The following is a 25,785-nucleotide window of genomic DNA, read 5'->3' as shown; positions in this document are numbered from 1 at the left end:
CTGAGTGAAGAAGTTTCTTCTCATCTCAGTCCTAAATGGCCTACCCCTTATCCGAAGACTGTGTCCCCTGGTTCTGGACTTCCCCAACATCGGGAACATTTTTCCCCCATCTAACCTGTCTCGTCCGGTCAGAATCTTATACGTTTCTATGAGATCCCCTCTCATCCTTCTAAACTCCAGTGTATAAAGGCCCAGTTGATCCATTCTCTCCTCATATGTCAGTCCAGCCATCCCTGGAATCAGTCTGGTGAACCTTCGCTGCACTCCTTCCTCAGATTAGGAGACCAAAACTGAACACAATATTCCAGATGAGGCCTCACCAAGGCCCTGTATAATTGCAATAAGACCTCCCTGCTCCTATACTCAAATCCCCTAGCTATGAAGGCCAACATGCCATTTGTCTTCTTCACCGCCTGTTGTACCTGCTTGCCACCTTTCAATGACTGATGAACCATGACACCCAGGTCTCGTTGCACCTCCCCTTTTCCTAATCTGCCGCCATTCAGATAATATTCTACTTCATATTTTTGCCACCAAAGTGGATAACCTCACATTTATCCACATTATACTGCATTTGCCACTCACCTAACTTGTCCAAATCACCCTGCAGCCTCTTAGCATCCTCTTCACAGCTCACACTGCCACCTAGTTTAGTGTCATCTGCAAACTTGGAGATATTACACTCAATTCCTTCATCCAAATCATTAATGTATATGGTAAATAGCTGGGGTCCCAGCACTGAGCCCTGCGGCACTCCACAAGTCACTGCCTCCCATTCTGAAAAGGACCCATTTATCCCGACTCTCTGCTTCCTATCTGACAACCAATTCTCTATCCACGCCAGTACATTACCCCCAATAACATGTACTTTGATTTTGCACACCAATCTCTTATGTGGGACCTTGTCAAAGGTCTTTTGAAAGTCCAAATACACCACATCCACTGGTTCTCCCTTGTCCACTTTAGTTACATCCTCAAAAAATTCTAGAAGATTTGTCAAGCATGATTTCCCTTTCATAAATCCATGCTGACTTGGACCGATCCTGTCACTGCTTTCCAAATGTGCTGTTATTTCATCCTTAATAATTGATGCCAACATTTTCCCCATCACCGATGTCAGGCTAACCGGTCTATAATTACCCGATTTCTCTATCCCTCCTTTTTTAAAAAGTGGGTGTTACATTAGCTACCCTCCAGTCGATAGGAACTGATTCAGAGTCGATAGACTGTTGGAAAATGATCACCAATGCATCCACTATTTCTAGGGCCACTTCCTAAAGTACTCTGGGATGCAGACAAGCAGGCCCCGAGGATTTATCAACCTTCAATCCCATCAATTATCCAACACAATTTCCCGCCTAAAAAGGATATCCTTCAGTTCCTCCTTCTCACTAGACCCTCGGTCCCCTAGTACATCCGGAAGGTTATTTGTGTCTTCCTTCGTGAAGACAGAATGAAAGTATTAGTTCAATTGGTCTGCCATTTCTTTGTTCCCCATTATAAATTCACCTGAGTCCGACTGCAAAGGACCTACGTTTGTCTTCACTAATCTTTTTCTCTTCACATATCTATAGAAGCTTTTGCAGTCAGTTTTTATGTACCTGGCAAGTTTCCTCTCGTACTCTATTTTCCCCCTCCTAATTAAACCCTTTGTCCTCCTCTGCTGAATTCTAAATTTCTCCCAGTCCTCAGGTTTGCTGCTTTTTCTGGCTAATTTATATGCCTCTTCCTTGGATCTAACACTATCCTTAATTTCCCTTGTTAGCCACGGTTGAGCCACCTTTTCTGTTTTATTTTTACTCCAGACAGGGATGTACAATTGTTGAAGTTCATCCATGTGATCTATAAATGTTTGCCATTGCCTATCCACCATCAATTCTAGCCAATTCACGCCTCATGCTGTTGAAGTTAGCTTTCCTTAAGTTCAGGACCCTAGTTTCTGAATTAACTGTGTCACTCTCCATCTTAATAAAGAATTCTACCATATTATGGTCACTCTTCCCCAAGGAGCCTCGCACAACAAGATTGCTAATTAGTCCCTTCTCATTACACATCATCCAGTCTAAGATGGCCAGCTCTCTAGTTGGTTCCTCGACATATTGGTCAAGAAAACCATCCCTAATATACTCCAGGAAATCCTCCTCCACCGCATTGCTACCAGTTTGGTTAGCCCAATCTATATGTAAATTAAAGTCGCCCATGATAACTGCTGTACCTTTATTGCACACATCCCTTATTTCTTATTTGATGCTGTCCCCAACCTCACTACCACTGTTTGGTGGTCTGTGCACAACTCCCACCAGCGTTTTCTGCCCTTTGGTATTCCATAGCTCTACCCATATTGATTCCACATCATCCAGGCTAATGTCCTTCCTCACTATTGCATTAATTTCCTCTTTAACCAGCAACGCCACCCCGCCTTCTTTTCCTTTCTATCTATCCTTCCTAAATGTTGAATACCCCTGGATGTTGGGTTCCCAGCCTTGGTCATCCTGGAGCCATGTCTCTGTGATGCCAATTACATCATATCCATTAACTGCTGTCTGCGCAGTTAATTCGTCCACCTTATTCCGAATACTCCTCGCATCGTGGCACAGAGCCTTCAGGCTTGTCTTTTTAACACATTTGCAACTCGCCTGCAAAATTTGCATTATTTCTGTTTCATCATTTACAAGTGTTACAAGTTTAATCATTTACAGACTGGAGAGAGAAATAATTCATATTGACACCGAGCTGTGTGATTGGTTCAGTCTGTATATGACTGACGGGCCCTTTTAAATTTGAGTGGTCAGGTATTTGAATTCCCCGTAACTCTAATCCCAGATATAAAAGAGGGGAGATCTGTGTTTAAGTCAAAAGAGTCTACTTGGAGATTCTCAGAGAGAAGGAACTGGTCAGCTTGAAACTATGAGAGAGAAAAAATGTTTAGAAATTTCCAATTAGAAGTTTTTGACCAATATCGACTCCCACAGGGCTGGGGAATTCTGGAATAAGATTCGAGGGGCTCTCACATTTGGGATCTTTATTTTGTCCACTCGAGGAGTTAGATAACAGACTTCCTGCTGTAAATATGAAGTTAGATTATTGGGCCGTGATGTATTTACTTGTTCATATTTTGTTAAATACGTTTGCTGAGTGGATTTAAATTTAAGATGAGGTTTGCAGGGAAGATGCTCTATTCACCACGTTAAATATAGGTGAGAGAGATGCTGTAGGGTACACGCTAAGTCCAGTAACTGAAAGTGATTAACAAACTGGATTTTGTGTCAAGTGATCCCGGGCATGTTACCGATACCTTCCCTGCATACCAAGGCTTGGAGAGACACTCTGGAAGGTATGGAGAGCTGGGACTTATCCATGAGAGTAATCAAAGGTCTGAGAACTGACATAATCTAGAGCGAGAAAGTAGAAAAGGCCCCTAAATGGAGCAGTCAGGTAACAGGACATCAATTAGTCTCCTCTTATCTTGGATCATCAAATATCGATACATTGTTTTATTTGAAATATCAAAATATTAAACACCTGCCCAGTTATAGGAGTTATCAGCAGAAACAAACCCCAACTGTCTGAATGAACACGATTCAATTGGGATTTAACTAACCGCAGCAACAACAGCAGAATCCAAACCCTGCAGTCCCCTGTGAATTCAGAAGATTAGGTAATCGATTAAATCCCCTCTCTCACGGAGCAGGTAAACGGCCTCTCCCTAGTGTGCACGCATAGGTGTATCAGCAGCTCTTTCCGCAGAACATTTAAAAGGTCTCTCATCAGTGTGAACAAGTTGGTGTTCAGTGAGATGGGATGACTGAATGAATCCCTTCCCACACATGGAGCAGGTGAATGGTCTCTCGTCAGTGTGAACAATTGATGCAATGTCAGTCCCCCGGAACTTTTATAGCACTTCCCGCAATCTGAGCATTTAAAAGGTCTCTCATCATTGTGAACTCGCTGGTGCTTCAGTAAGTTGGATGACTGTGGGCAGGGATTCACTCACTCTGAGCAAGTGAAGAGATTGGTGTGCAAAATCAAAGCACATGGTATTGGGGGTAATATACTGACGTGGATAGAGAACTGGTTGGCAAACAGGAAGCAGAGATAAACGGGTCCTTTTCAGAATGGCAGGCAGTGACTAGTGGAGTGCCGCAGGGCTCAGTGCTGGGACCCCAGCTATTTACGATATACATCAATGATTTAGATGAAGGAATTGAGTGTAATATCTCCAAGTTTGCAGATGACACTAAACTAGGTGGCGGTGTGAGCTGTGAGAGGGATGCTAAGAGGCCACAGGGTGACTTGAACAAGTTAGGGAGTGGGCAAATGCATGGCTTTTACACTATATCCCTCTTGCAATAAAGGCCAACATTCCATTTGCCTTCCTGATTACTTGCTGTATCTGCATACTAACTTTTTGTGTTTCATGCACAAGGACCCCCAGGTCCCTCTGTACTGCAGCACTTTGCAATTTTTCTCCATTTAAATTATAACTTGCTTTTCTATTTTTTGTCTGCCACCGTGGATAACCTCACATTTTCCCACATTATACTCCATCTGCCAAATTTTTGCCCACTCACTTATATCCCTTTGCAGATTTTTTATGTCCTCCTCACAATTTGCTTTCCCATCCATCTTTGTATCATCAGCAAACTTGGCAACATTATACTTGGTCCCTTCATCCAAGTCGTTAATATAGATTGTAAATAGTTGAGGGCCCAGCACCGATCCCTGCGGCACCCCACTAGTCACTGTTTGCCAACTGGAAAATTACCCATTAATCCCGACTCTCTGTTTTCTATTATATTAGCATGGATAAAGGATTGGCTAACTATTACCCCCCCAACCCCGTGAACTTTTATTTTGTGCAGTAACCTTTTATGTGGCACTTTATCAAATGCCTTCTGGAAATCCAAATACACCACATCCACTGGTTCCCTCTTATCCACCCTGCTTGTTATATCCTCAAAGAACTCTAGCAAATTTGTCAAACATGATTTCCCCTTCATAAAACCATGCTGACTCTGATTGAATTATGCTTTACCAAATGTCCTGCTACTAGTTCCTTAATAATGGACTCCAGCATTTTCCCCAACAACCGATGTTAGGCTAACTGGTCTATAGTTTCCTGCATTTCTGTGTGCCTCAATTTTTTAAATAGGGACAAACCATTTGTGGTTTTCCAATCCACTGGGACCTCCCCAGAATCCAGGGAATTTGGGTAGATTACAATCAATGTATCCACTATCTCTGCAGCCACTTCTTTTCATACCCTATGATGCAAACCATCAGGTCCGGGGACTTGACCACCTTTAGTCCCATTATTTTACCGTGTACTACTTCTTTAGTGATAGTGACTGTATTAAGTTCCTCCCTCCCTATAGTGGAGTGAATCGCTTCCCACTCAGAACAGGTGAACAGACTCCCCCTGGTGTGAACTCACTGATTTGTTAGAAGATTCAATGAACTAGTGAATCTCTTCCCACACTCAGAGCAGGTGAACAGTCTCTCCCCAATGTGAATTCCCTGGTGCTTTAGCAGGTCAGATGACAAACTGATTCCCTTCCCACACTCTCAGGTGAACGGCCACTCTCTAGTGTGAACTCGCTGGTGCTTTAGAAGGTTGGATGACTGCGCAAATCCCTTCCCACACTCAGAACAGGTGAATGGCCTCTCCCCTGTATGAACTCGCTTGTGTGTTAGCAGACTGGATGACTGAGTGAATCCCTTCCCACACTCAGAACAGGTGAATGGTCTCTCCCCAGTGTGAACTCGCTGGTGTGTCAGCAGGGTTGATGACGAAGAGAATCCCTTCCCACACATGGAGCAGGTGAATGAGCTCTCCCCAGTGTGAACTTGCTGGTGTGTCAGCAGGTTGGATGACTGAGTGAATCCCTTCCCACAGTCTGAGCAAGTGAACGGCCTCTCCCCGGTGTGAACTCGCTGGTGTCTCAGCAGGTGGGATGACCGAGTGAAGCCCTTTGCACACTCCGAGCAGGTGAACGGTCTCTCCCCGGTGTGACTGCGTCGATGAGTTTCCAGCTCAGATGGTGAACTGAATCCCTTCCCACAGTCCCCACATTTCCATGGTTTCTCCGTGGCGCGGGTTTCCTTGTGTTTCTCCAGGTTGGATGATCAGCTGAAGCCTTGTCCACACACACAACACGTGTACGGTTTCTCCCTGCTGATAATGGTGCAATGTTTTTTCAGGCTGTGTAACTGGTTAAAGCTCTTTCCACAGTCAGTGCACTGGAACACTCTCACTCAGGTGTGTGTGTGTCGGTGCTTTTCCAGTCACACTGATGTATGAAATCTCATCCCACAGATAGAACAGACAAACATTTCTCCTTTCGCATTCAATGGCCGATGATATTCAGGTCCTGAGAAATCGAGTGACTATCAGATTTTGATATGATGTCTGGTTTGAGTTTCCGGCGTGCAAAACCTCCCTTTCTAATACCCTGTAAAAGGAGATTACAGAATTCATCATTGCAAGTACAGGGCAGAAATTCAGAACAGACAATTCTAGTTTCTATGGAACATTCTTTCCTCTCGTGTTCCTCCAAAGTTGTAAATCCCTGACCCACACACTCTCCCTCCTCCCTGTGATGAAAGCCAAACACATCGCACTCCTCAAGACATAGAAACATATAAAATTGGTGCAGGAGTAGGTCATTCGGCCCTTCGAGCCTACACCGCCATTAAATATGATCATGGCTGATCATGCAACTTCAGTACCCCTCTCCCACCTTCTCTCCATACCCACTGATCCCTTTAGCCGTAAGGGCCACATCTAACTCCCTCTTGAATATATCCAACGAATTGGACTCAACAACTTTGTGGTAGAGAATTCCACAGGTTCATCACTCTCTGGGTGAAAAAGTTTCTCCTCATCTCGGTCCTATATGGCTTACCCCTTATCCTTAGACTGTGACCCCTGGTTCTGGACTTCCCCAACATTGGGAACATTCTTCCTGCATCTAACCTGTCCAGTCCCATCAGAATTTTTAATGTTTCTATGAGATCCCCTTTAATTCTTCTAAATTCCGATCCAGTCTTTCATATGTCAGTCCTGCCATCCCAGGAATTAGTCTAGTGAACCTTCGCTGCACTCCCTCAATAGCAAGCACATCCTTCCTCAGATTAGGAGACCAAAACTGCACACAATACTCAAGTTGTGGTCTCACCAAGGCCCTGTACAACTGCAGTAAGACCTCCCTACTTCTACACTCAAATAATCTCGCGATGAAGGCCAGCATGCCATTTGCTTTCTTTACTGCCTTCTGTACCTGTGTGCCTACCTTCAGTGACTGATGTATCATTACACCCAGGTCTCATTGCACCTCCCCTTTTAATAATCTGTCACCATTCAGATAATAATCTACCTTCCTGCTTTTGCCACCAAAGTGGATAACCTCACATTTATCCACATAATACTGCATCTGCCCATTCACCTAACCTATCCAAGTCACCCTGCAGCCTCTTAGCATCCTCCTCACAGCTCACACTGCCACCCCGCTTAGTGTCATCTGCTTACTTGGAGATATTACATTCAATTCCTTTGTCTAAATCATTAATATATATTGTAAATAGCTGGGGTCCCAGCACGGAGCCCTGCGGCACCCCACGAGTCACTGTCTGCCATTCTGAAAAGGACCCGTTTATTCCCACTCTTTGCTTCCTGTCTGCCAACCAGTTCTCTATCCAAGTTATCCCCAATACCATGTGTCTTAATTTTGTACACTAATCTCTTGTGTGGAACCGTGTCAAAAGCCTTTTGAAAGTCCAAATACACCACATCCACTGGTTCTCCCTTGTCCACTCTACTAGTTACATCCTCAAAAAACTCGAAGATTTGTCAAGCATAATTTCCCTTTCATTAATCCATGCTGACTTGAACCGATCCCGTCACTGCTTTCCAAATGCGCTGCTATTACATCTTTAATAATTGATTCCAGCATTTCCCGCACCACCGATGTCAGGCAAGGTTCAGTTCATCCTCCGTTCCCAGTTTTCACCACCAACTCTGGTTACACTCATTGGTTCCTCTCCCTCTCCACCCCTGAAGGTGCTGACTCTGGCAGGGTTCAGTTCTACACTCAGTGGTAACCTGAAATAAAACAGAAAATGATGGAAATGCTCAGGCAACATCTATGGAGATAGAAACAGAGATCACTTTCCTTTCATCAGAACTGGAAAAAGTTAGAGATGTAACAGGTTTTAAGAACATAAGAAATAAGAGCAGGAGTAGACCCTACGGCCCTTCGAGCCTGGTCCACCATTCAATAAGATCATGGCTGATCATCGACCTCAACTCATTTTCTGTCCAATCTCCATATCTCTTGATTCCCCATGACTCCAAAAATCTATCTCAGCCTTGAATACAAGTTTTAAGTAAGTGCAGAGGCAGGGAAAGAGGGAAGGAAAGACGAGAGTGATTAAATGACAAAAGGGATGATGGAGCAAGGCAAAAGGAGATGGTAAAGGGACAAGAAAGAAAAGATGGGTCTGTAGGAGGTGTAAATGGCAATAGGAGAATCATTACCAACAGCTGCTATACTAAAAAATGGAAACAGTGTTATGAAGTGAAATTGTGGAACTCAATGTTGAGTCCAGAAGGCTGTAAAGTGCCTAATCGAAAAATGAAATGCTGTGCCTCGAGCTTTATTATAACAGTGGAGGAGGCCGAGGACAGAGAGGTCAGAGTGAGAGTGGTCTGGAGAATTAAAATGACAAGCAACCAGAAGCTTAGGGTCACACTTGCGACTGAGTGGAGGTGTTCAGCAAAGCGGTCACCCAATCTGCGTTTGGTCTCCCCAATGTAGAGGAGACTGCCAATTTGAGCATAGAAAGCTCCCACAAACAGCAATGTGATAATGAACAGATAATCTATTTTAGCGATGTTGATTGAGGGATATATATTGGCCAGGAGTCTCGGTGACTTCTCTGCTCTTTTTAGAAATAGTGCCATGGGATCTTTTAAATCTACAAGAGAGCAGACGGGTCCTTGATTTAATATCTCATCACAAAAGACAACACGTCTGACAGAACTCCCTCAGTGCGAACTCGCTGGTGTCTCAAATTTATCGGTTTTGTCTTATAACACTGTTGTGAAGCCCCTTGGGACATTTTACTACATTAAAGGCTGATGTGGGAAGCACGGGGTTAATGGGAATGTTATTTTGAAACACTGTAGCTATGTTACAAGGTATGATGGGAAGCTTTGCCAAAACAAACAGTAGCATTGTGTCAGCAGTTAATAAGTAACTGTTGATATAAAGACGTTTTATGATACCTTGTTACAGAGGCAATGGGTAAAGATGGGAGGGCGCTGAGCACCTCGAGTCTAATCACCGAGAGCATGCAGAAATCAAGCGCAGGCAGCGGGAAGAGTGTATGGCAAATCTGTCCCACTCTCCCTTATCCTCAACGACTATCTGTCCCGCCTGTGACAGGGACTGTGGCTCTCGTATTGGATTGTTCAGCTACCTAAGGACTCATTAAGAGTGGAAGCAAGTCTTCCTCGATTCCGAGGGACTGCCTATGATGATGATGAAAGATAAGACAGTGGAGATAACAGAATACATCTGCTGAAAGCTTACATGATTAACAATTGACAGTTGCTTGGTTGTTGATCACGCAAGCTCTCAGCTTGTCAACTGTCGAGTTTCGCTTATGTACAAATACATTGCCCCAACCACTGTAAGGTTGCAACTTCGTGATGCTGAATGGTCTCCCCTGCATGCTTGTATTAAAGAATTCTAGTATCGTGGACTATAAGTGACTTCGAGTAGTGTTTTTCCTCACAACAAGTGACATAGTCAGCAGGATCCGCTGAAGGTCTGGAGATCGAAACCCTGGGAGACCGACAGAAAAGGGGGCGTAAACTTAATATACTACCCATAATTAGGTCTGTCAATCTCCTCAGTGGTTTTGCCGGTCCAACAGGGATTCACGAATGATACGGAGTCACGGTGACCACGTTCCGAGAAAGAGCGCTGCGCTAAGGGGTTACGAGAGTCACAGGAACCCAAGCGAAGGAAGTAATGTGACCAGACTTAAAAGTGTCGCCGACCAGTTTAGATGTAGACTTGCGAGTAACCGGTACTGGGATCAGTTAACAAGATGACCGATACATCAGGGGACCTTCAGGGTGGGATCTGAGAATATCTGTTGAGAAAGCGTGATAAGATTGAGGGAAAGATGGAGAAAGGAGGATGGTATCCAGAGGGAATGGTGGAATAAGGAAAGTAAGCATAAGGTAGATAAAGCAATTGTAATACTCTGTCACGTACATTCAAGAATGTGTAGAGATGGGAAGAACGTCAGGAAAGAATGACAACAAAACACAAGGAAAAAGAAATAAGGATAAAACAATTAGAAAAAGAAAGCGAAGAACTGAACGAAAAATTAAAGTAAAAAGGACAGGCATCAAAAGTGCCGGAATACTAAAAGGGAGATCAGAACCAAGTGCTCCAATAATGAAGGAACTATTTTAGGTATAGATATATTAGAAGAGGTGGGCGTCCTTATAGACCCAACGCAGAGGAAGGTTATCTGGCCAAATACCACGGGGAACATGAAACATAAATCAGGACTGTGAGTAAGCCCCAAAGACGGCACAGGTCGGTGCAATACCTGGAACATACCATCCAACAGGGGCATAGGGCTATGTCCGATGACTGACAGACAGCAATCAAAGAAATGTCCACACCAATTAATGTAAGGGGAGTCAGGCAAGTTTTAGGACTTTTTAACTATTGCCCGAATTTTATCCCAGGGTTCACATTCCTTAGTAGCCCCCATTCAGGATCTCATTAAACGAGGGAAGCCCCCATTACAATCAGTCACCTGGGGACAGGAACAGGAATTGGCATATACGCAGTGCCCCAGCTTTGGGGTTGCCCGATATGAATAAACCGTTCCACCTCTACTGTGATAATGAAAGAGATTTTTACAATGCTATATTGGTACAAGAACATGGTGATTGGCTACTGGTTGTTTCCCATCACCGGTAGCAACCTGACTGCCCCAATGCGTCGCGGCCTTAGACTGGGCAGTTCGCGTCAGTGAGCCAGTCGTGATGGCAGGACAGACCATATTACACACTCGGCATACTTTAGTGGAACTATTGAACACAGGAAAGTTGAGGGCAGCCTGAGAAGCAGCACTTATTCTCAAAGATAAATTTGTTCAAATTATTCGAGACCATGGGGTGAACACGGCAACTGAAGCTGTGACCCAAGGGACAGAGCTTAAGTGTGAGTCAGCTGTAGAAGAAGGAGAGAGTTGTGGGGTCAAGGATATGCCATTGGAAGGGTCCATTTCAGGCTCTCATGACTAGCGATACGGGTGTACACTTAGACATGAGAGGAGGGGGATGTTGGAAACACTGATCACAGGTAAAATCGTTTGAAATGGAATCAAAATCTGATCCAGCCAACAGGAGGGCCACCAACCAATGTCTTCATTATTTGTTGCAGATAAAGGATGTGGCAACTGAACATCGTCCTGGAAGCACTGGGGATTCTCCTGTTGATATTCCAGGGTAGATATCCAAAGAATGGGTTGGTTTTGGTGATAATGTACACCATGAGTTGGTACCCGTGATACTAGACTTGACAGACATAGGTCTTCCCCAGTGGTGTTCAAATAAAACCCAGAAGCTGTATCCAAAAACTAGCCAGACAAGTGCTGGAACAAGGGGTTAAAGGGAACGGCCGTGCTCTGGGTCAATGCCACAAACGACGACACAGGACAGATACGCTTAATGATGTGGTGGCCATATTTAACCACAATAGTTAATACGATTGATTTAGCAACCCTGGACAGTAAAATTAGAGACCTGCGCTCCAGAATTAATGAAATTCTAAAAGGAGCAGAATCAGAACCAGGACTCCCAATTGACTGAGGATCAGGTTATTACCGGTCAGCTTCAGGAAGTGGCTACTGTCTTCGAGGCACGTGCCCAAACCATGAATAAAATTATTAAGGAGGACCATAAAGACTCCAAGAATGCTGCAAGGAATGATGTCTGTAGCACATTTGGAAATTGGGTGGTGGAACAGACCAGAGAAAATTTAGCCCAGATGAAGGAAGATGAGGGATCCTTATGGATTAGCAATGAGCAATTGGCTAATCTATCCCATCAAGAGTATCCCAGGTTGCGAACTCAGGGGAATGGTGTGGTTATACCCCACCCAAATTGAATGTAAAGTGAACGGTGGCAGTCTGCTGGGACTGATACTTGCAATACAGTGATTGCACCGGGAAGAGAGTCTTGAGAGATATATCGAGTCCAAAACATCGGAATCATTAAGGAAAATACATACATAACATATCATGAGACATTACCCTATGCAGTAACATATGAAGATAGTTTAGTGGGAACCAAGTGGGAAGATTGTAATGAGTTTTGACCCAATTGCGGCTTGTGGATTTAACACATCAAAGAAAGGGATAAACTGTACCAAGGAGGCCATTGGAACAGATTTAACACTAACACGGGCTACTTATGTCGACAAGAGAGTACTGTGTAACCACTAACCAGAAAACTTTTGAGTACGCAGACCAGATCTGTGAGATCCTCAGCCCAGTGTTCTGTTTCACCCTGGAGATACCGGTGAGGATTGGACGAGAAGATCTGATCAATATACACAGACGAGAGTCCACTTCAATCCAGGTGTCCGAAGGCATCAAGAAGGAACTACCAAACTGCATCAACAAATTGGGTATGAAGTGCCCCCACTGCCGGAACACATGGTGGAGCCACGGAAAAAGATCACCGAATCCCAGAAGATGTACTACACGCTCCAGCAACAGCAGGGGGGCATAAAAAAGGAAAGAGAGGAAATTAAGGTCATCACTTGGTGGGATGACTTATGGGACTGGGGACTGAACATTCAGATTCATCCATGGATCAGCATAATATCACATGTGTTAGTGGTGATTCAACTGACAATTGTCTTATAGTTCCTTCATGTCATTTGTGGACGGGCCCGGCGAAGGAAAGCCAAAAGGTTGGCTAAAGCAATAACCCGAGTAAGGGAAGAAGGGGAAAGCACACCTCTCAAACCAGGCCCATATCAAAGTATTTAGAGCAATCCAAGACGGGTGGGACATTAGGCAGCTAGAAATAGGGAATGCGCAGTGATAGTGTAAACCCAGGCATAGCCAGGTCATTAGGACACTGGTAACGCCGTAAGAGGTTCCGTAGTCGGGATGCAACACTTGTGGTTGTCCAGAGGGTCCCTCAATATGAAGTCATTGTGGCTGTTGGGCAGGGAAAGTATTCCTGACCAGGGCCAACAGGAGGGATTACATAGAAACATAGAAAATAGGTGCAGGAGTAGGCCATTCGGCCCTTCGAGCTTGCACCACCATTCAATATGATCATGGCTGATCATGCAACTTCAGTACTCCATTCCTGCTTTCTCTCCATATCCCTTGATCCATTTAGCCATAAGGACCACATCTAACTCGCTTTTGAATATATCTAGCGAACTGGCCTCAACAACTGTCTGCAGTAGAGAATTTCACAGGTTAACAACTGTCTGAGTGAAGAAGTTTCTCCTCATTTCGGTCCTAAATGGCTTACCCCTTATTCTTAGACTGTGACTCCTGGTTCTGGACTTCCCCAACATCGGGAACATTCTTCCTGCATTGAACCTGTCCAATCCCAGCAGAATTTTATATGTTTTAATGAGATCCCCTCTCATTCTTCTAAATTCCATTGCATACAAAGCCTAGTCGATCCAGTCTTTCTTCATATGTCAGTTCTGTCATCCCAGGAATCAGCATAGGTGAACCTTCGCTGCACTCCCTCAATAGCAAGAATGTCCTTCCTCATATTAGGAGACCAAAACTGTACACAATACTCAAGGTGGCGCTCACCAACGCCCTGTACAACTGCAGGAAGATCTCTCTGCTCCTATACTCAAATCCTCTCGCTATGAAGGCCAACATGCCATTTGCCTTCTTCACCGCCTGCTGTACCAGTATGCCAACTTTATATGACTGATGTACCATGAAACCCAGGGCTTGTTGCACCTCACCTTTTACTAATCTGTCACCATTCAAATAATAATCTGCCTTCCTGTTTTTACCACCAAAGTGGATAACCTCACATTTATCCACATTATACCGCATCTGCCATGTATTTGCCCACTCACCGAACCTGTCCAAGTCATCCTGAAGCCGCTTATCATCCTCCTCACAGCTCACACCTCCACCCAGCTTAGTATCATCTGCAAACTTGAAGAGATTACATTCAATTCCTTCGTCTAAATCATTAATGTATATTGTAAATAGCTGGGGTCCCAGCACTGAACCTTGCGGTACCCCACTAGTCACTGCTTGCCATTCTGAAAAGGACCAGTTTATTCCTACTTTTTGCTTCCTGTCTGCCAACCATTTCTCTCTTACTCCCAATACCACGTGCTTTAATTTTGCACATTAATCTCGTGTGGGACCTTGTCAAAAGCTTTTGAAAGTCTAAATACACCACATCCACTGGCTCCCCCTTGTCTACTCTACTAGTTACATCCTCAAAAAATTCTAGAAGATTTGTCAAGCATGATTTCCCCTTCATAAATACTTGCTGACTTGGACCGATCCTGTCACTGCTTTCCAAATATGCTGCTATTACATCTTTAATAATTGATTCCAGCATTTTCCCCACCAATGTCAGGCTGACCGGTCTCTAATTCCGTGTTTTCTTTCTCTCTCTCTCTCCCCTCTTTTTTAAAAAAGTGGGGTTACATTAGTTACCCTTCAGTCCATAGGAACTGATCCAGAGTCTATAGAATGTTGGAAAATGACCACCAATGCATCCACTATTTCTAGGGCCACGTCCTTAAGTACTCTGGGACGCAGACTATCAGGCCCTGGGGATTTATCGGCCGTCAATCCCATCAATTTTCCTAACACAAGTTGCTGGCTAATAAGGAGTTCGTTTAGTTCCTCCTTCTCGCTAGACACTCGGTCCCTAGTATTTTCGGAAGGTTATTTGTGTCTTTCCTTAGTGAAGACAGAACCAAAGTATTTGTTCAATTGGTCTGCCATTTCTTTGTTCCCCATTATAAATTCACCTGATTCTGACTGTAAGGGACCCACATTTGTCTTCACTAATCTTTTTCTCTTCACGTATCTGTAGAAACTTTTGCAGTCAGTTTTTATGTTCCCAACAAGCTTACTTTCATACTCTATTTTCCCCCTCCTAATTAAACCCTTTGTCCTCCTCTGCTGAATTCTAAATTTCTCCCAGTCCTCAGGTTTGCTGCTTTTTCTGGCTAATTTATATGCCTCTTCCTTGGATTTAACACTATCCCTAATTTTCCTTGTAAGCCACGGTTGAGCTACCTTCCCTGTTTCATTTTTACGCCAGACAGGGATGTACAATTATTGAAGTTCATCCATGTGATCTTTAAATGTCTGCCATTGCCTATCCACCGTCAACCCTTTAAGTATCATTCGCCAGTCTATCCTAGCCAGTTCACATCTCATACCATCTTTAAGTTCAGGACTCTAGTCTCTGAATTAACTGTGTCACTCTCCGTCTTAATGAAGAATTCTACCATATTATGGTCATTCTTCCCCAAGGGGCCTCGCAAAAGAAGATTGCTAATTAATCCTCTCTCATTACACATCTAGGATGGCCGGCTCTCTCGTTGGTTTCTCGACATATTGGTCTGGAAAACCATCCCTTATACACTCCAGGAAATGCTCCCCACCGTATTGCTACTAGTTTGGTCAGCCCAATTTATATGTAGATTAAAGTCACCCATGATAACTGCTGTACCTTTATTGCACGCATCTCTAACTTCCTGTTTGATGCCATCCCCAACCTCACTATGACAGTTTGATGGTCTGTACACAACTCCCACTCGCATTTTCTTCCCTTTGTGTTCCGCAGCTCTACCCATACAGATTCCACCTCATCCACGCTAATGTCCTTCCTTACTATTGCGTTAATCTCCTCTTTAACCAGCAATGCTACCCCACCTCCTTTTCCTTTCAGTCTATCTTTCCTGAATATAGAATACCCTTGGATGTTGAGTTTCCAACCTTGGTCACCATGGAGTCATGTCTCCGTAATCCCAATTACATCATATTCGTTAACACCTTTCTGCGCAGTTAATTCATCCACCTTATTACGAATGCTCCTCTCATTGAGACACAGAGCCTTCAGGCTTGTTTTTCTAACACTCTTTGTCCTTTTAGAATTATATTGTAATGTGGCCCTTTTTGATTTTTGCCTTTGATTTTTCTGCCCTCCATTTCTACTTTTCTTCTATATATCTTTTGCTTCTCGCTTGGGAAGCATGGGGTTAATGTGAATGTTATTTTAAAACACTGTAGCTATGTTACAAGGCATGATGGGAAGCTTTGCCAACAGACTGAAGCATCGTGTCAGCAGTTAATATGTCACAGTTGGTATAAAGAGGTTTCATGATACCTTGTTACAGAGGCAACGGGTTGAGAAAACAGAATACATCTGCTGAGAGCTTACATGATTAACAATTGACAGTTGCGCGGTTGTTGATTGAATAAGCTCTCCGCTTGTCAACTGTCGAGTTTCACTGCTGCTAGATTATGTATAAATACGTTGCCACAACTGCTGTGAAGTTGAGAGTCTACGGGACTTGACTTTGGGATGCCGAACGCTCTGCCCTACATGCTTGTATTAAACAATTAAACAATTGTGGACCAGAAGTGACTACGAGTGGTGTTTTTACCACAACAAAGGCGTTAAAACCATAGAAACTTACAACACAGGAGGCTCACCGTGTCCGTGCCGGCCGACAAACAACTATCTAGCCTAATCCCACTTTCCAGCTCTTGGTCCGTCGCCCTGGAGATTACGGCAATCCAAGTACTTCTTAAATGTACTGAGGGTTTCTGTTGATTGACAGACGAGAGTCCGCGCACAGCGACCCCTCTCGGTCGCATCGATAATAACGGCGCATGTCCAGAGGAAACCCGCCTGCGCACTCAGAGCCTGTGACGTAGAGTCGGCGCGGGGCCTTCTGGGGAAAGGCGTTTGTGTCTGTTAAAGAGTCGCGATCGGTGACGCATTGAGTTTTCTCCACTCTGATTGGGTAGCGGGGGGCGGTGAGGGGCGGGAACTCCTGAGTTTGGCGGCGCACGCTCGAGTGGCACGTGATCCGGGTTCACTGCCTGATTGACGGGAGCTTCCGACCAATCGGGGAGCCCGAGGGGGCGGGACTTGCACTGGTGATGATTGTGTGACTTTCTGCAGTCCCTTGTTCAGGGTCTGGGCTCAGGGGAGGCTGTGGGCCTTTGTTCCCTTATTGGGACAAGGCTCTTTGTCTCACAATCCACTGGCTCAGATTTTAAGTGCCAGTGTGCTTGAATGGGCAGCACTCTCGCCCTTGGGGATTCCAACCCTGGGAGTGTACAAAGGGAGCCCAGCTCTGGGGCTTTTCTGTTGCAATGTGTGGGATGTCAACCATAAGCTCAATACTGACCAGCGCCTTTAGGAGAGATGGTGTGAAATACGACGTGTGGTGAGTGAGAATCAAATAACTGATGCAATAATTTAGTCTCCCAGGCACTGGGACTTGTTCATAGAATCATAGAAATTTACAGCATGGAAGGAGGCCATTCGGCCCATTGTGTCCGCACTGACCGATAGAGCTATCCAGCCTAATCCCACTTTCCAACTCTTGATCTGTAGTCCTGTAGGTCACAGCACTTCAAGTTCACATCCAAGTACTTTTTAAATTTGGTGAGGATTTCTGCCTCTACCACCCTTTCAGGCAGTGAGTTCCATACCAACCACCACCCTCTGGGTGAAAGAAATTCCCCTCAAATCGCCTCTAAACCTCCTACCAATTACTTTAAATTTATACCCTCTGGTTGTTGGCCCTTTCTACCCACTATATCTAGGTCCCTCATAATTTTATACACATCAATAAAGTTTCACCTCAGATTCCTCTTCCAAAGAAAACAAATCCAGCCTATCTTTCTTCATAGCTAAAATTCTCCAGTCCAGGCAACATCATCGTAAATCTCCTCTGTACCCTCTCTAGTGCAATCGCATCTTTCCTGCAGTACGGTAGCTGTGGCCTAACTAGTGTTTTATGCAGTTCAAGCATAACCTCCCTGCTCTTGTATGCTATGCCTCAGCTAATAAAAGCAAGTATTTCATATGCCTTTTTAACCACCTTATCTACCTGGCCTAGTACCTTCAGGGATCTGTGGACCTGCACTCCAAGGTCCCTTTGTTCCTCTACACTTTTCAGTGTCCTACCATTTAATGTGTATTCCCTTGCCTTGTTAGCCCTCCCCAAATGCATTACCTCACACTTCTCTGGATTGAATTCCATTTGCCACTGTTCTGCCCACCTGACCAGTTAATTGATATCCTCTTGCAGTCTGCAGCTTTCTTCTTCATTATCAACCACACAACCAATTTTTGTAACATCTGAAAACTTCTTAATCATACCCTCTACATTCAAGTCTAAATCATTGATATATAGTACAAAAATATATAGGACTAGTACTGAACCCTGTGGAACCCCACTGGAAACAGCCTTCCAGTCACAAAAACAGCAATCGACCATTACCCTTTGCTTTCTGTTTCTGAACCAATTTGCCACTTTGCCCTGAATTCCATGGGCTTTTTTTTGTGACCAGTCTGCCATGTAGGACCTTATCAAAAGCCTTGCTAAAATCCAGATAGGCAAATTGTGTTGAATCAACTTGATAGAGTTTTTTGAAGAGGTAACAGAGACTGTTGATAAGGTTAATGACATGTACATGGATTTCCAAAAGGCGTTTTACAAAATGTCACATAATAGGCTGGCCAGCAAAATTGAAGTCCATGGAATAAAAGGGACAGTGGCAGCCTGGATACAAAATTGGCGAAACGACGGGAAACAAAGAGAAGTGGCACATGTTTTTTTTCAGACTGGAGGAAGGTATATAGTGGCGTTCCCCAGGGGTCGGTTCTAGGACCACTGCTTTTCTTGATATACATTAATGACTTGGTTGTTGATGTACAGGGCACAATTTCAAAATTTGCTGTTGACACAAAACTTGGAAGTATCGTGAATAGTGAGGAGGATAGTGATAAACTTCAGGAAGTCATAGACAGGCTGGTGAAATGAACGGACACAGCAGATGAAATTTACAGCAGAAAAGTGTGAAGTAATGCGTTTTGGTAGAAAAAAATGAGAAGACATATAAACTATATGGTACAATCCTGAAGAGGGTGCACGAATAGAGAGACCTGGGGGTATGTGTGCATAAATCGTTGATGGTGGCAGGACAGGTTAAGAAACAGTTAAAAAGGCTTATGGGATCCTGGGCTTCATGGATAGAGTTATAGAGTACAAAAGTGTGGAAATTATGATGAACCTATATAAAACAGTGGTTCGGCACCAACTGGAGTACTGTGTCCAATTCTAGACACCACACTTTAAGAAGAATGTGAAGGCTTTAGAGAAGGTGCAGAAATGATTTACGAGAATGATTCCAGGAATGAGGGACTTCAGTTGCGTTGATAGACCGGAGAAGCTGGAGTTGTTCTGCTTGGAATAGCAAAGATTGAGAGGAGATTTGATCGAGGTTTTCAAAATCATGAGGGGTCTGGACAGGGTAGATAGAGAGAAACTGTTCCCATTGGCAGAAGAGTTGAGAACCAGAGGACACAGATTTAATGTGATTGGCAGAAGAACCAAAGGTGACGTAAGAACATTTTTTTTACACAGCGAATGGTTAAGTTCTGGAATACACTGCCTGAAAGGGTGGTGGAGGCAGACTCAATGTTATCTCTCAAAAGGGAGTTGGATAAGTATCTGAAGGAAAAAGAATTGCAGGGCTACGGGGAAAAGGCGGGGGAGTGGGACCAGCTGAGAGTCGGCATGGGCTCGATGGGCTGAATAGCTTTTTTTCCGTGTTGTAACCATTTCTGCCCTCTCGAGCATCCCTGATTATAAACGCTCAACCATTGGTGGCCATGCCTTCTGTTGCCTAGGCCCTAAGCTCTGCAACTCCCTGCCTAAACCTCTCTACCTCTCTACTTCTGCTTCATGACGTTCCTTAAAACCTACCTCTTTGACCAAGCTTTTGGTCACCTGCCCTAATTTCTCCTTAAGTGGCTCGGTGTCAAATTTTTTATCTCATAATACTCCTGTGAAGTGCCTTGGGTTGTTGGAAGCAGATTCAATAGCAACATTCAAAAGAGAATTGTATAAATACCTGAAGGATAAAATGTGCAGGTTATGAGGAAAGAGCAGAGGACTAATTGGATAGCTCTATCATAGAGCCAGCACGTACAATGGGCCGAATGGTCTCCTCCTGTGTTGTTTCATTCTGATTTCATGGAAATGGTGGATCATCTTGCCCAGAATGCTCCGCCCAACAGAATACGGCCTATTTCCATCAGCAGGGGCGCAACACGCAGGCCCAGGAAGGGCTGGTCCTCGGAGACCGCCTCCCTGCACGGAGCAAACGCGGTGCGGCTCCCGCAAACTGAGCGGAGCAAGCGCGGCCTCAGCAACATCGAGTGCGGGTGTCAGGCCTTGAATCATAGAATGGCTCCAGCACATTCGTCCCGTCAAGCCCGTGCCGGCTCTCTGCAAAAGCACCTCAGCTAGTCCCACTCCCCTGTCCTTTCCCTGTAGCCCTGCAATTTTTTTCCTTCAGGTACTTATCCAATTTCCTTTTGAAAGCCATGATTGAATCTGCCTCCACCACCCTTTCAGGCAGTGCATTCCAGATCCTAACCACTCACTGTAAAAATATTTTTCCTCGGGTCGTCTTTGGTTCTTCCGCCAATCATCTTAAATCTGTGTCCTCTGGTTCTCGACCCTTCCACCAGCAGTTTCTCTCTATCTACTCTGTCCAGACCCCTCATGATTTTGAATATCTCTATCAAACCTCCTCTCAACCTTCTCTGCTCTAAGGAGAACAACTCCAGCTTAGAAACATAGAAAATAGGTGCAGGAGTAGGCCATTCGGCCCTTCTAGCCTGCACCGCCATTCAATGAGTTCATGGCTGAACATGCAACTTCAGTACCCAATTCCTGCTTTCTCACCATACCCCTTGATTCCCCTAGTAGTAAGGACTTCATCTAACTCCTTTTTGAATATATTTAGTGAATTGGCCTCAACAACTTTCTGTGGTAGAGAATTCCACAGGTTCACTACTCTCTGGGTGAAGAAATTCCTCCTCATCTCGGTCCTAAATGGCTTCCCCCTTATCCTTAGACTGTGTCCCCTGGTTCTGGATTTCCCCAACATTGGGAACATTCTTCCTGCATCTAACCTGCCTAACCCCGTCAGAATTTTAAACGTTTCTATGAGGTCCCCTCTCATTCTTCTGAACTCCAGTGAATACAAGCCCAGTTGATCCAGTCTTTCTTGATAGGTCAGTCCCGCCATCCCGGGAATCAGTCTGGTGAACCTTCGCTGCACTCCCTCAATAGCAAGAATGTCCTTCCTCAGGTTAGGAGACCAAAACTGTACACAATACTCCAGGTGTGGCCTCACCAAGGCCCTGTACAATTGTAGCAACACCTCCCTGCCCCTGTACTCAAATCCCCTCGCTATGAAGGCCAACATGCCATTTGCTTTCTTAACTGCCTGCTGTACCTGCATGCCAACCTTCAATGACTGATGTACCATGACACCCAGGTCTCTTTGCACCTCCCCTTTTCCTAATCTGTCACCATTCAGATAATAGTCTGTCTCTCTGTTTTTACCACCAAAGTGGATAACCTCACATTTATCCACATTATACTTCATCTGCCATGCATTTGCCCACTCACCTAACCTATCCAAGTCGCTCTGCAGCCTCATAGCATCCTCCTCGCAGCTCACACTGCCACCCAACTTAGTGTCATCTGCAAATTTGGAGATACTACATTTAATCCCCTCGTCTAAATCATTAATGTACAGTGTAAACAGCTGGGGCCCCAGCACAGAACCTTGCGGTACCCCACTAGTCACTGCCTGCCATTCTGAAAAGTCCCCATTTACTCCTACTCTTTGCTTCCTGTCTGACAACCAGTTCTCAATCCATGTCAGCACACTACCCCCAATCCCATGTGCTTTAACCTTGCACAGTAATCTCTTGTGTGGGACCTTGTCGAAAGCCTTCTGAAAGTCCAAATATACCACATCAACTGGTTCTCCCTTGTCCACTCTACTGGAAACATCCTCAAAAAATTCCAGAAGATTTGTCAAGCATGATTTCCCTTTCACAAATCCATGCTGACTTGGACCTATCATATCACCTCTTTCCAAATGCACTGCTATGACATCCTTAATAATTGATTCCATCATTTTACCCACTACCGATGTCAGGCTGACCGGTCTATAATTCCCTGTTTTCTCTCTCCCTCCTTTTTTAAAAAGTGGGGTTACATTGGCTACCCTCCACTCCATAGGAACTGATCCAAAGTCAATGGAATGTTGGAAAATGACTGTCAATGCATCCGCTATTTCCAAGGCCACCTCCTTAAGTACTCTGGGATGCAGTCCATCAGGCCCTGGGGATTTATCGGCCTTCAATCCCATCAATTTCCCCAACACAATTTCCCGACTAATAAGGATTTCCCTCAGTTCCTCCTCCTTACTAGAACCTCTGACCCCTTTTATATCCGGAAGGTTGTTTGTGTCCTCCTCAGTGAATACCGAACCAAAGTACTTGTTCAATTGGTCCGCCATTTCTTTGTTCCCCGTTATGACTTCCCCTGATTCTGACTGCAGGGGACCTACGTTTGTCTTTACTAACCTTTTTCTCTTTACATATCTATAGAAACTTTTGCAATCCGTCTTAATGTTCCCTGCAAGCTTCTTCTCGTACTCCATTTTCCCTGCCCTAATCAAACCCTTTGTCCTCCTCTGCTGAGTTCTAAATTTCTCCCAGTCCCCGGGTTCGCTGCTATTTCTAGCCAATTTGTATGCCACTTCCTTGGCTTTAATGCTATCCCTGATTTCCCTTGATAGCCACGGTTGAGCCACCTTCCCTTTTTTATTTTTACGCCAGACAGGAATGTACAATTGTTGTAGTTCATCCATGCGGCCTCTAAATGTCTGCCATTGCCCATCCACAGTCAACCCCTTCAGTATCATTCGCCAATCTATCCTAGCCAATTCACGCCTCATACCTTCAAAGTTACCCTTCTTTAAGTTCTGGACCATGGTCTTTGAATTAACTGTTCCACATAACTGAAGTCCCTCATCCTTGGAACTATTCTCGTAAATCTTTTGTGCACACTCTCTAAGGCCTTCACATCCTTCCTAAAGTGCGGTGCCCAGAATTGAACACAATACTCCAGTTGAGCCCGAACCAGTGTTTTATAAAGGTTCATCATAACTTCCTTGCAATTGTTTCTAAAAGCTTCCCCACTACCAAGATTAAACTGACTAGTCTGCAGTTGCTGGGTTTATCTTTACACCCATTTTATAAAGCCCAGGATCCCATATGCTTTTTTAACAGCTTTCTCAAACTGCCCTGCCATCTTCAACAATTTGTGCACATATACCCCCAGGTCTCTCTATTCTTGCACCCCCTATAGTTTATATCACCTCTCCTCGTTCTTCCTACTAAAATGTATCACTTCGCACTTTTCTGCTTTAAAATTCATCTGCCACGTGTCCGCCCATTTCACCAGCCTGTCTGTGTCCTCTTGAAGTCTATCACTATCCTCCTCACTGTTCACTGTACTTCCAAGTTTTGTGTCAACAGCAAATTTTCAAATTGTGCCCTGTGCACCCAAGTTCAAGTCATTAATATATATCAAGAAAAGCAGTGGCCCTAGTACTGACCCCTGGGGAACACCACTGTATACTTTCCTCCAGTCCAAAAAAACAACCGTTCACCACAACTCTGTCACTTAGCCAATTTCGTATCCATTGTCCCTTTTATTCCATGGACTTCAACTTTGCTAGCAAGCCTATTATGTGGCACTTTATCAAATGCCTTTTGGAAATCCATGTATAACAAAAACCACATTGCCCTCATCAACCCTCTCTGTTATCTCATCAAAAAACTCGATCAAGTTGGTTAAACACGATTTGCCTTTAACAAATCCATGTTGGCTTTCCTTAATTAATCCACACTTGTCCAAGTGACTGTTAATTTTGTTCCTGATTATTGTTTCTAAAAGCTTCCCCACTACCGAGGTTAAAGTGATGGTCTGTAGGTGCTGGGTTTATCTTTACACCCTTTTTTGAACAAGGGTGTAACATTTGCAATTCTCCAGTCCTCTGGCATAGGAGGTGGGTGGGGTGGCTTGACCCATCCACCTCCACGGAGGTGTGTGGGGGGCCTGACCCATCCACCTCCATGGCACGAACCTGGTTTTGCAGTACTTCCAGGAACGGTGCAGTGGCTCTAGGCCTTTTGGCTAAGAGCATTGGCGCAGAGTGATCCTTGATGTGTGCAAGGTGACCTCTGGCATTGTGATTTGACAAAGAATTGGAAAGATTGGCTACGAATTTTTAAAAAAAATCACCCGATTCTAAGGAGGATTGGAAGATTATGGTCAGTATCTCCGTGATTTCTTCCTTCACTTCCCTCAGCATCTTAGGATGCATCTCCAGATCTTTTTCGTTGCATCAGAGTGAGCTGGAGGAGTAGCTATGGGTTTATCCCGAGTACTTAATTTCAGCCATGAAGGCCTGACTGAGCCCAGTCAGGCCCAACAATTTCCGATGTGAGACTGTCAAGGGAGGTTGATTGTAGTGGAGTTTATGTTGCAATATAGACACTGTCTGTAAAGTGTGTAAGACTATTATTTCAAGAACAAGTATTTCTGTAAAGGCTTTTAAATTATTTTAGATACACATTTAAAAAAAAGTAATTCTTGGGATGTGGCCGTCACTAGCAATATGGTCACGAGTATATATGGCCATTCGCCAGTTGTCCTTTGACAAGGTGATGGTGGGCCGCCTTCTTGAACTGCTGCAGTCCGTGTGGTGAAGGTACTCCCACAGTGCAAGGAGTTACCAGATTTTGTTACCAGTAACGATGAAGGTGATATATGTCCAGGTCTGGATGGTGTGTGACTTGGAGGTGATGGAGCTCCCATGCACCTGCTGCCCTGGTCCTTCTAGGTCAGTGGTGGGCAAAATTCGGCCCGCAGGTCATGTTCGGCCTGCCAAGTCATTCTATCCAGCCCGCTGGATGGGGCAGAAATAGAACGCGAGCCGGAGCTCAAACTGCACATTCGTCTATCCACTTTCACTTCTCATGGGTCAGAGACCGATCCGAATTGCAGCCAAGGAAAAAACATAGTAATACTTCGTTCAAATTAATAATGCGCAACAGCAATTCTCCCTGACCCAATCTTAAAATTATCCGTTCCGTGATTCTGGGCCTCAATGGTCGATGTCCATACCCAGAATGCACTGCGTACTCAAATATGCCCTATCCATTTTAGAATGGTGTCATGGCTGCTCATCTCCACAAATCTTTTACCGAAGAATGTGACCGGCACTGCATCTTTCCTCTCCCGGTGTAGTTCTATCCAGAGTACGATGGCAGGGGAGTCTGCATCTGGCACTAATTGGGATGGCATCTTTGCAGAGGGACAAAAGGATAACTGAGATGGGAAATTGGCTCTAAAGAGGGTACAATTCTATTTCACATCACTGATTTATATAGACCAGAAGATACCATAACATTTTCAACTTTTGTTTTTGATTCATTTCTAAGCAGTACCGATTACGTGTTGTGAATGTAAAATGGCATCTGACCACTATCTGAATTTATATTTATGGAATGTTCCCTTTAATTTTATTCGCGAGTGGTCCCTT

General features: G+C 44.5%; 1 protein-coding gene and 1 pseudogene across 2 annotated transcripts in view; one reads left to right on the top strand and one right to left on the bottom strand.

Annotated features, from left to right (window-relative positions):
* LOC139237888 (zinc finger protein ZFP2-like) overlaps positions 1 to 25,785 on the top strand; it is a 93,081-nt gene that overhangs the window by 65,543 nt on the left and 1,753 nt on the right. Inside the window, exon 1 of one of the 2 annotated variants that reach the window (XM_070867180.1) lies at positions 17,212 to 17,519. The exons of the other annotated variant lie outside the window; for it this stretch is intronic. The gene's annotated coding sequence lies outside the window, so the exon portion shown is untranslated. Of the gene's footprint in view, positions 1 to 17,211; positions 17,520 to 25,785 lie in introns of those variants that run through there. 2 annotated transcript variants of the gene reach the window in all.
* On the bottom strand, positions 3,480 to 25,547 carry LOC139228091 (zinc finger protein 154-like; annotated as a pseudogene).

This window comes from Pristiophorus japonicus, chromosome 2 (assembly GCF_044704955.1).
Source record: "Pristiophorus japonicus isolate sPriJap1 chromosome 2, sPriJap1.hap1, whole genome shotgun sequence".
Classification (NCBI taxonomy): Eukaryota; Metazoa; Chordata; class Chondrichthyes; family Pristiophoridae; genus Pristiophorus; species Pristiophorus japonicus.
This window is presented reverse-complemented; position numbering and strand designations above follow the sequence as displayed.